General features: G+C 35.5%; 2 pseudogenes; both read left to right on the forward strand.

Annotated features, from left to right (window-relative positions):
* Nucleotides 1-657: 657 nt before the first annotated feature.
* On the forward strand, nucleotides 658-779 carry LOC141416694 (small nucleolar RNA SNORA51; annotated as a pseudogene).
* A 4,115-nt stretch (nucleotides 780-4,894) lies between these two features.
* Nucleotides 4,895-5,824, forward strand: LOC141420845 (olfactory receptor 5T9-like; annotated as a pseudogene).
* The last annotated feature ends 6,232 nt before the right edge of the window (nucleotides 5,825-12,056 follow it).

Genomic DNA, 12,056 nt, shown 5'->3' on the forward strand with positions numbered 1-12,056 from the left:
AAAAAAGAGGAAAATGTTTACATTTAAAATATTAGAAATGTCATTTCAACAAGACTTGATAATCTGTTTTACTCATTGAGTCATGAAGAATTTTCAAATTTTGAGTTTTTGTAGTTAAAAACACAAAGACAAATTTTTTAGTGAGGAGAAAAAGAAGAAAGAATAAAAAGAAAGGAGGGAGGGAACAAAGGAAAGCGAGAAGAACATCATTTTGGAGCTGAGAGCTTGAGAGAAGTTAAACTATACTGATTCTGAGATTTCATTGCTTTACCAACGAGGAGACCAAGAACCTCAGAAACATTGCATGGTGGAAGTGGAGCTACCCAGAAAGGACGTATTTGAAATCATACCACTGGATAAGGTATAAAGGGGCTTACATAAATTTTACTTCCTCACAGGATTTGGAAAGCTGTAAAGTATATATCACCAAATCTAACCATCTCAAAAGCCAGATAATTATAAAACACTGACTTTTGGTGAGTCTAGCAGAGATCTGTGTCAAAAACACACAATCTCAGTTTCTAGGAGATAAACATCTTCAAATGGAGATAAGATACATGAACTCTTTTGAACAGAGTGTAGGAGAAAATTTGTTCATCTTATGAACAGATAAGGAGAAATCAACTGACATATAGAATTATTAAAACTGACCATGGAGGCTTCCTGGTATTATCTCAGACTCTGTTCTTACACTGACTGTTTAGAAATTGGAGGCAAAGTATACCTATGCTATGTTCACCTCAGCCATGATTGTTCTGCATTGTGAATTGGTGACAAAAAAGTAAAATAAATTAATTAACTAAATAAATAAATAAACTGACTAAGAACTACTGGAAAAAGCTGAGATCCCTACAATGAAAGGATATGCATTCTTTCTCAAAGTCTTTTCTGCATGCCTTTACTGAATCCTTATAAAAATTACAAAATCTGCTTTTATAAATTGAGGTGTTTCTGGTAGTCTGTGACTATAGACCCTTCAAAAGTACTGGCATGAAAGTTCAACTATACAGGAAAACCAACATGTATAAATTATCAATTTTTCCATTAGAAAAATGGAAACTATGAGGAATTATGCAATGAAATTCTAGAAATAAAAACACATTTTCACACTTACAATATTTAAGGAAAAAGTTTTCCTTCTATGGGATCATCAGTAATTATATGATGATGAAAGTAATTATATGATGATTCATTTTATCAATGAACTTGAAGATAAGAAAATCAGAGCAATTAATTTAATGGTAACAAAGCAGAAGTAAATGTATCCCCAATAGTTTTACAAAAAAAAAAATCTGTCTCATGAACATGTAATCTGATTTTCATAAGAAGACTAAAGAGAGACTCCAGTAGAAGTATTTGAAAATATAACTGCCAAACATTTCTAAAAATAAACATCAAACTATACAAATGAACTTAGATTGGGTCTTTTCTGTCAAAGAGTTTAATCAATAACCGCCACCGTTACAGATGTTAGTCTCCCTAACTTGTTTCCCATATTCTTTATGAGCTCCACTTGACTTCATAAGAAGTCAGGTTATGAACAAAGCGTTGTTTTTCATAGCTGAACAAGTTCCGATCTTCACAGATGTCCTGGTTCTGACGTTTATGACCTAAAACAGGTATTGTTTTACTGAACCTTTAAACTTCTTGCCTCTAAGGCTCTTTACCTTATCTGTCAGCATTCAAATTACCCAAATGTGTAGACTGTGAACCTGAAACTCAGCAATCCAGGTAGGAGAACAGTGTTATGTTTGAGATAAAATCTGAGAGGACTTCCTGCCCAGTGAGCTTGCTTACTGGACTCTTTGTTGATTGCACACTGTTTTGAAGAAGTACATTTTGCTTTGTCCAGTGGCTTCTGAGTTGTGTCATCTCTTTACTGACAGCCCAATATTATGAATTCATTTCTAGTGAAAATATAGGTACCAAAAAATCAGAAGCCTCAAGGAAGCATGAAGGATATATTAGATCAGATTCTAAAGAGAAACAGAGTTTTTATTATACAGAGAGGAAAAATATTTATTATAAGGAACTGGATGTTGTGAATATAGTAGCTGCTAATTCTACATTCCTCAGATAGTCAGTGGACTGGTGAACAGGCAGAACTGACAAGTTATTTCTAGCCTAAAGGCAGTGGGTTAGAGAGGAGGGAGAGTCACTGATACAAACAAAGTTCAAAGGCATGCTGCTGCGGCATTAGCTCTTGCTCTAAAGAGGCTGATCTTTTGCTCCATTCTGTCCTTCAGATGATTGCTTGATCCTCATCTACAGTGTGTTGGACAACACAAATTCCACCAACCTCAACATTTATGTTATTCAAAACATCCTTACAGCTACACACAGATTAATTTTTCCCAAACATGGATACCCATGACCAGTTTCAGTTGACACATTAAAATCAGTCATTACAAATCTAACCCTTGCAAACTTGACATTCATATGGATATACTTAAACCACATTTGATTTCCAAATGAAGAAAATAGTGTCATACTTCTGATGAATATGACATTCTACTCTAATTACAGCCAAAAATCTCCTAGCCCTCTTTCTGCAAAAGAAAATGTGAAATCCTTAATTGATATCTATTCTTGATATCCTAAAACTTAAATGTCAAGTTAACAATATTTAAGTAATGTGATATAAAGTCAATAAATCCTGTGTGTCATAGTCTGTTGTGAGCTACCATAACTGAATATCTGTGACTAGGTATTTTAATGATTATGATTTGATTATAATTAGTTTTGCCATGCTGGGGTTCAGAACCAAAACTTCATGCATGCTAGAAAAGTGCTGTACCACTAATCTATATATCTAGCCAGGTGAGACTGTGTAATTTATAAACAGCAGAATAGTAATTCACTTTGTCTCAGTTCTGAAACCTGGGAAACCCCTGATTACAATACCAGTATTTAATCTCTGGCAAGAGTCTTTCTACTGAGTCCTCATGTGGTAAAAAGTGGAAAGACAAGAGAGTGAGCATTTCAAATGCTTCAAGCCTCTTTCATAAAGACCTTAGTCTCACTAATAAGAAAAGAATCTTTTTGATAACTACCTCTAAAGACCCCACTATCACAATGACAGCATCTGAATTTTGTTAAATACATCCAAGCCATTTCACCTGACCTATGTTCTTCTCATAGAAAAATATATTTATTCCATCACAATAGTTTCAGATAGTCTTTGCGTATTCCAACATCAACTCAAAGTTCTAAATTCCAGATTCATTAAAATTAGATAGGCATGAGATGCAAGACAGATTCATCCTGAGATAAATTTAACTTCAGCAATTAGCCTAGGCAATCAAATGAGTTGTTTTGGTTGTAAAACACAGAGGCAAAGTAGACACAGAATAACCATTCCTATCACAAAGGTAAAAAACAGAACTATGAAAGGAGTAACAGGGCCTAAGCTTAAGACTTAATAGCCAAACAACATTCAATCTTAAGACTGGAGAGTGATCTTTCCTGACTTTACATGTGTCCTACTGACAAAATTGGGGCAAAGTATTGGGACCCAATAGCCATATGCCTGCCTGCATGCATGGTGTTGCTGGCCAAAATGCCTATGTCAGCTCTCATGCATTGAAGTATCGTGCCTTTGGCTGTGCATTTCCCAGGATGATGCAGCACACTGATGGCTCTAGAGACCACAGGTCTTAGGTGTGGCAATGCATCCATGGCTACACTAAGCACTACCATAGTGGAAGGTCTCTGCATTAGTTCAAGCCTTGTGTCAATTCTCCTCCTAGACAAAGGGGCTATCAAAATGGAGTAAACCATGTCTCCATAGATTGTGCACTATGATAAGGAGCTTCAGTGATACAGCTGTTCACTTTTGGGTAATGACTGCATGTCATGCAAAAACATCTATAAACCAGTATGGAGGCATTTTTTAGCCTATTAATACATGGTAGAGAGCTCCCTATGGGACTGAGAAAGAGAATGCAATCTGAAAGGACTGTGAACCATGGTGTCTTTGGACAGTTCATGTAAATTTTCTGGGCCTTTGGAGCATGCTAAGGCCCTTTCTTCATCATACATCTTTGATTCAGTGAGGGGGTACTTCTGGACATACCAAAATTTGACATTAGAAAATATCCATTTTCCATGGAAAGCTGAAGTTTTGTGGAAACTTGGTAGTTCTTGGCTAAACATTCAGTATTTATTAAAGTCCACCACAATCTGTAAACTATTTCTCTAAAGATTGTTCATCAATAGATGATGAGCAGGCCCTGATCCAAAATCTTCAAGGCACATATAGGGGGATTGAAAAATGCTCCAAACAGTATCCCTGTTCACCTCTGACATCTCAAGAACTTTGATCTCCTGTCTCTAAAGAACAAATAGTCCCATTAAGTATTTTGTACCCTCCTAGGCTTAATGAAAGTGTTCCTCAATTTAGAAAGGATCTTGCAATATACTCCATAACTCTTGACACCTAGAATTTCTACTGAATTAGAAGGCCCACGAATTTTTATTAGATAGTTCTCCACCATATGCCAAAAAATGTCTGATGAGCCTAGAATAGTTGCTACTTGTTCAACATGTCCATCCAGTATACGATCAAGATACTGTTCCAATATGACATATTCTGGAAGATAAAGATGTTTGGGTTCCTGGGAACCAAGTTATGATGTAGGGCTGGAGATCTGATATACCACTGAGTACGACAGTGAACTTGCATTTGAAACCTAGCTGCTTCTGCTGATATTTATTAACAGTGAAATACATCTACTTGGATTCAATGCCTTCATCACTGCTGATCCCCCAATGGCCATGCTTTCATTTTGCCTTTATAAAATGGAACACGATGACTTAACTTGGTGGGCTCTATATTCACAAGGTATTGCCTTTAAAGCCTCTGATAATGAAATTGTCAGGTATTTAATCAGATATGGAATTAAACAGGATTCAGTTGTACAATGTAACTGACTTCCATATGTTTATACTGATGGGCTTCACATGATTTTGACCTGCAAGTCATCTTATTTTTACTATTTCTTGCCATCTATATTTTCATTGTGATAGGAAACCTGGGACTGGTTGTTCTGGTCACTTGGGATTCCTGGCTTCACAACCCCATGTATTATTTTCTGAGTGTTTTATCATTCTTGGATACCTGTTATTTTCCAACTGTCACCCCAGAAATGTTGGTCAATTTCCTGGCAATGAATAAATCCATTACATATTCTGGTTGTATATCACAGATGTTTCTCCTTGTTACTTTTGGAAGCACAGAATGCTTTCTGTTGGTTGCAATAGCATATACTGATATGTAGCCATCTACAACCCTGTTCTGTATTCAGTAAGCATGTCACCCAGGGTCTATGTGCCACTCATCATTGCTTCCTATGTTGGTGGCACTCTACATGCTACTCTACACACAGTGGCCACATTTACCCTGTCCTTCTGTGGATCCAATGAAATCAAGTGTATGTTCTGTGATATTCCTCCACTTCTTGCTGTTTCTTGTTCTGATACTCAAATCAATCAGCTTTTCCTCTTCTACTTTGTGGGTTCTATTGAAATAGTCACTGTCTTGATTGTTCTGGTCTCCTATGGCTTTGTCCTGTTGGCCATTCTGAGAATGTGTTCTGATGAAGGGAGACAAAAAGTTTTCTCTATGTGTGGGTCTCACTTAACTGGAGTATCCATATATTATGGAACAATTCTCTTCATGTATGTAAGACCTAGTTCCAGTTATGCCTTGGAGCATAACATGATAGTGTCAACATTTTATGCCATTGTGATTCCAGTGTTGAATACCATCATCTATAGTTTGAGGAACAAAGATGTAAAAGGAGACGATGAGAAAATTATTTAAGAGCAATGTTTATAAATGAAGTTCATTTTATAAGTTGAGTAGATTTTAATACTCATGTGTGTAAGTCTATATCTTTATGGCTAGAAAACAAGGAAAAATTCTTGATTTTACTTAAAAGTGCTTATATTCCTTAAAGATTTCACAGAAAGCATTATCCATTTCTGTAATACAGTGTATCATAAATGCCAATGTATCACATCATTTACATACCATTGAGTATCTTCAAGCATGTGTGCATTAAATAATCAATGATACACACACATTTCTGCCTTCAGAGCATTTTGTAACTTGATTTACAATGGTTATGTGCAAATAATTTCCTCTGGATTCTCTGAATTCAGATGTCTTCACTTTGGTCATAAGTCTCTGGGACTCACTATGAATTTAACTGTTCCTTCTTCAATCTCTCTGCTTCCAGATGTTACTGCAATTGTCTCATCTGTTCACATACTCAGATCAAACCAGACATTACTATCTGCATTACACCTGCTTAGCTCATGCATAGATTTTTCTTTCATTAATAAAGTTTTTCCTTTCCACTATCCGATATTTTCTTTATCCAACATTTTAGTAGAAATGGATCAGATTTATGTGAATTTCCAGAAAATACAATGGTAACAGGCAACAATGTTTGTTAGGAGTACACACAAGTATGAAGAAAATAAATAAAAATATATCTTAAAGGATACCTTACAAAAGGCTACTATACATGACTTCTCCAAGATTTGAAAACTGACCTGTTTTGATGCTGTGATTCTTGTTCCCAATTTCCAAGTCATGACTCAGTCCCTAGTTCCCTATTGTCCTAGATCTGTGAGTCATGTCCTTTTGCTTGTTATTGAAAAATTTTAAACATGGTAAACAAGGCCCAAGTTAAAAACTATGTTTTCTACTTAAATTTATATTCCTATTTCATTTATTATAGTCTATTTACAGTTGTTCCAAGATTTCTGTATATAAAGGATCATGAGTAAATATTTACTTTTAAAGATTTTCCATCATTTCCCAAGGGGGTGATCATCCTGTAACTGTGCCAGAAAAATCTCAGCAGATTATAGCAATCAAAACAACATTCCTTTGAGTTAATACTTGAGTAGCCCAGTGGTGTATCAGTAGCTTAGTATGAGTGAGATCTTTGGTTCCATTTGAAGCCCCACAATAAAAATCAAGGAGTTAAATTGTAAATGTGTGATTGAGATTAAAAATAATAATTTTTAGTAATTAAGTCTTTGATTTTGTTTTCTGCTCCATTAAGCAAAAAGGAGCCACAATCTCTACTGGAACAAGTAAGTATTTGACAGAATATATATTTTTTAGAGGAAATATATTCAAAGTGCCTCTAAAAATAAAACAATCTGGTTTTAAGAGACCCAGCACAGGCTATTGTTCTATGTAAGAGTTTATCTTATAAAATCAAGAAACTCAAAGACATAATACGTTGTTTCTCACACACAGTAAATGTTAAATGACAAGATGACAGAGAGTAGAATTCATGCTTTTCTCCTAAAGAATGATAATTCATTGGTAGATTTGTGTTATTGTTATTTTCCTTTGGCTTTGCTTTACTTTCTTTCTAAAAATATCTTTCTTTGTACTTATTTTATTGTGTGTCTCTCACTGTTCTTTTTTTTTGTGGTACTGGGGCTTCAATTAAGGGCCTACACAGTGAGCCACTCCACTAGCCCAGGCTGGCTTCAATCTGGAAACATCCTGATCTCTGCCTTCTGAATAGTTATGACTACAGTTATGAGCACCTGGCTTCTCTCACCTTATTCCTATGCCTTTGTACTATCTACTTCACTCACATATCTTGCAATTTCTCTTTTCTGTGAGCCTATGCAAGACTTGAGTTTGCGTGCATTATAGCAATCTGAATTCCAAGGAATGATAAGATCAAGAAACCCTTGAACTTTTTGACTTTCAGCAAATGGCATGAGGAAGATTTGGCCACATTGCAAGCATATATGAATAACTCAGGAAGATGTGGGAAGTTGGAAAAAGCAAAGAGTCCTGAAATGACAGTGTTTACATTACTCTTAGTGACTTCTCTAAGACTATACAGAGTGCTCATAATAATATCTTAAATAATCAACAGGCTTAAATACACATATTCCTCATCATCTTTTACTAAAGCTATTGCAATTGCTTAAATAAATTTGTAGTTGAGAGGGTAAACATCAAGAAAAGATAGTAGGAAACTACAAAAAAGTGTCCAGTGAAATATGGGAAATAAACATAGACATACACAATCACATGCATGAATCAGAGACAAATAATTCCTCCAATAAGCCCCTCAGTAGAGTCCACAAAGTTTAAGAAAGGATCTGCAAACATGAAAATAAAGACACCCAGGTGTGGGCACATTTGATAAGAAGCACACTGAGTGCTCTAACATTAATGGTACTTATGGAGAACAAGTGGGTTGGTATTTGGCTTTAATGTACCCTAGGGTGGGTGTTCCACTTTGTTTTGGACACCTTGTACATTCAATCAATTTTGTGGGTGCACTGTTTTGACATTATCAATCAGGCCTAGAGATACTATGTCTGTTCAGTTTTCTAAATTTGAGTCTCTGTGATACAGATGTCTGTTTTCCTTGATCATCTCCTTAAACAAAGGATGTGTATTTGACTTCAAACTATATTACAGAGCCATATCAATAAAACAGCCTGGTACTGGCCAAAAACAGATATGTAGACCAGTGGAACAGAAGACTTAAAAACAAATCCACATACCTATGCCCACTTTATTTTTGACAAAGCCACTAAAAACATACAATGGAGAATAGACAGCTTCTTTAACAAATGTTGCCGGGAAAAGTGGTTATTTGCCTGTGGAAAACTGAGTCTAGATCCATGTCTATCCCCTGTACTAGTATCAACTTAAAGTAGATCAGGGATCTTAATATCTAACCAGAAATTATGAAGTTAACACAGGAAAGAGCAGGGAATATTCTGGAAGCAATATGTATAAGATAGGACTCCCTCAATACAACTCTATCATCCCAGAAACTAGGAGAAATGATGGACAAATGGAACTGCATGAAATTAAAAAGCTTCTGCACAACAAAAGAAATGGTCTCTTAACTGAAGAAACCACCCACAGAGTGGGAGAAAATATTCTCTGCCTATACATCAGACAAAGGCCTGATAACCAGAGTATATAGGGAGCTCGAAAACTAAATTCCCTGAAAATCAATGAACCAATAAAGAAGTGGGCAACTGAACTAAACAGAACTTTGTTAAAAGAAGAAATCCAAAAGGCAAAAAACACATGAAAAAATGCTCACCATCCCTGGCCATACAGGAAATCCAAATCAAAGCCATAGTAAGATTCAACCTCACTACTGTTAGTTAGAATAGCTAGCATCAAGAATACCACCACCAACAAATGTTGGCAGGATGCATGGAAAAAGGAACCCTCATGCACTTCTGGTGGCAATGTAAGCTAGTACAACCACTTTGGAAAACAATATGGAGGCTTCTTAAAAAACTAAACATAGGTCTGCCATTTGATCCAGCAATACCACTCCTAAGGATATAACCAAAGGAATGCAACTCCGGTTACTCCAGAGGCACCTGCACACCCATGTGTACTGCAGCACTATTCACAATAGCCACATTATGGAAACAGCCAAGATGCCCCACTACTGACAAATGGACTAAGAAAATGTGGTATTTATACACAATGGAATTTTACTCACCCACAAAGAAGAATGAAATTTTGTCATTTGTGAGTAAATGGATGGAAGTGGAGAACAACATCTTAAGAGAAGTTAGCCAGGCTCAGAAATTCAAAAATCATATGTTCTAACTTATATGCTGATTATAGGCCTAAAACAACTGCAGTAATATTATTGGATATGGTCACATGCTAAGGGGAGAACACATACAGGAGGAATAAGGAAGGGAAACCTAAAACTTGCAAGTGTTTGGTGTAGCCACTGTACAGGAACTAATAAAGTAAGCTTAAACTGATAGAAGCCACTATGGGAAGGTGACCAGGAAGTAGTGAAGAGGTCTGGTAGAGATGAACCAATTCGGGTTGTAATATACATGTGCATGGAAGCAATGCTAGGAATCTCTCTGTATATCTATTTTTATCTCAAGCTAGCAAAAATGCTATGTCTTTCTTATTATTGCTTATATTTCTCTTCAACAAAATTGGAGAAGAGAGCAGAACAGGTTCTGCCTGGAAGTGAGGGGAAATGAGGAGGAGGACCGATGGGAGAGATGGTCCAAACAATGTATACACATATGAGTAAATGAATAAACACTATAAAAATGATGGGTATTATCAGGTCTTCTTTTTTAGTCAGGTGTCCCTCGTAAGATGTTTTTTTTTTTCTTATTTGCAAATACTTCTGTGATACAAGGAGACATTTTGAAAGTTTTTCCCAGGATAAGGGTCATTATTTAAGATATTCTTGCTCTGCTTCCAGTAATCATTTGTGAAAGTTGACAAGGTGCGAGAAAGAAAGAGCTTTTAAAAAAAAACAAAACAAAACTGTATATTGCAGCTTAAAAAGTATTGTGAAAAAAAGAAAGTAGTGCCTGTGTGCTTTTCATCAATCTATTCATTAATATAATGATTATATCTGAATTCTGGACTGCTCTTCCCCATGCCTCATTTTCTCTCATCTATCCTGCCTCAGTTCCCACATAATATTAAAAATAAAAATATTATCAACACAATTTGCTTATAAATTTAATTATTAAATGAGCATAAATCAGAAGATAGGTAATCAGAGTAGTCCTATAATTGATTGGTTATTTAATGAAGACCATCCATGTGAAAGTTTTGAAAATTTTTTCAAGTGTAGAAATCTTGCTTTTTCATCAAAGTGGAATTGCAGACCTTTACCTCATATTGGATGAACTTCTTTTCAAGCATATACAAGAGGGCAAAATATGGGAGATTGCAGAGCAATAACATAGAAGCTCCTGAGACCCTGGATATTCCTGTGAAGAACAGTGATCCACACACTTTATTCAGTACAAGAGCAATGAGAATGATGCTATATGTAAGGATATTTTTCTTCTTGTAGAGTCAGTCTATTGTTGTATCCTTTTTACCACTAGAGTAATCTGCATCCTAACTAATACACTTTTTCACCCAGGTTTCATGTTGTGTAGTCTATTACCAAGTTCATTATTCTATATGTTAGACTATCTGAATGTTTGAGAAGGTTTGCTACTGCCAAAATCATACTAGCTGCCTACAGCACCTCTAGAGCTCTAGATAATATTTGAAGAAAAGTGCACTTACCAATCATTTCTGATATTTTTAGTTTATGTTTTCTTTGATGCAAAAGAGAAACAATCTGACTATAATAAGATACTCTCAAAAATTTTCATATAATAGGATGCCCATGAGTAATGGGGGCTCTTGGGCAAGTCTCTCTGAGTTCAAATGTGTGTTTGTTCTTTAGTTGTGTGACCATGGATAATTTATTTAATCTCTCTGTGTTCCAGTTTCATTTTCTATAAATTGAAGCAACCAAATAGACTTATGCAGGTGCTATTTTAGACTGTGGAAAAAATCTTGTGCTCATGGTTCCCTAACCATTGGTAAAGACACAAAAAACAAAAGGCAAGTGCAATACATGTAAAACAACAGGTAGTTATACCTACTGTGAAATATTAATGCAGTATAATGGAGGGATACGATTTTAAATAGAGTGGTAAGGAATGCACTTGTTAAGAAAAGAATAAAAAAAAACCATGTAGTTACTTGTATGAAGTTTCAGGAAAGAAAGAAATTGAATCTTTCCAGACAATATCAGGATTATTTTTTGAGAGTAGTAGTAAATTCATGCAGCAAAATCTAAGTGTGCATGACGGGTGTAAAGGATGAGTTCATAGAGATGAGGAAGGAGAGCAATATCATTTCCATCAGTTGGCAGTAACAAAGCTTTGGCATTTTGCACATCCTGAGATAAAAAATCTTGTAAGTTTTTTAAATAAAAAATTGAATTGACTACTTCACACTACAACTATGTTCAATAATGGAGATTATACTGTACTGTTAGATGCTATGCTTTATATTCGCACTACTTGAGTTTAATTTCATGAGGAGAATATTGAGTTAGACAGCTGAATCAGTAATTTAGTCAGTGGGGGTTGAACTGAACAAAATAAAGTATACTTGAAGCTATGATACATTCAGTAACTCCTTAGAACTTTGACTTTGAAGTTAAAAGTGAAAGTCAGGACTATAAAATAGGTACATG

Source organism: Castor canadensis, chromosome 1 (assembly GCF_047511655.1).
Source record: "Castor canadensis chromosome 1, mCasCan1.hap1v2, whole genome shotgun sequence".
Taxonomy (NCBI): Eukaryota; Metazoa; Chordata; class Mammalia; order Rodentia; family Castoridae; genus Castor; species Castor canadensis.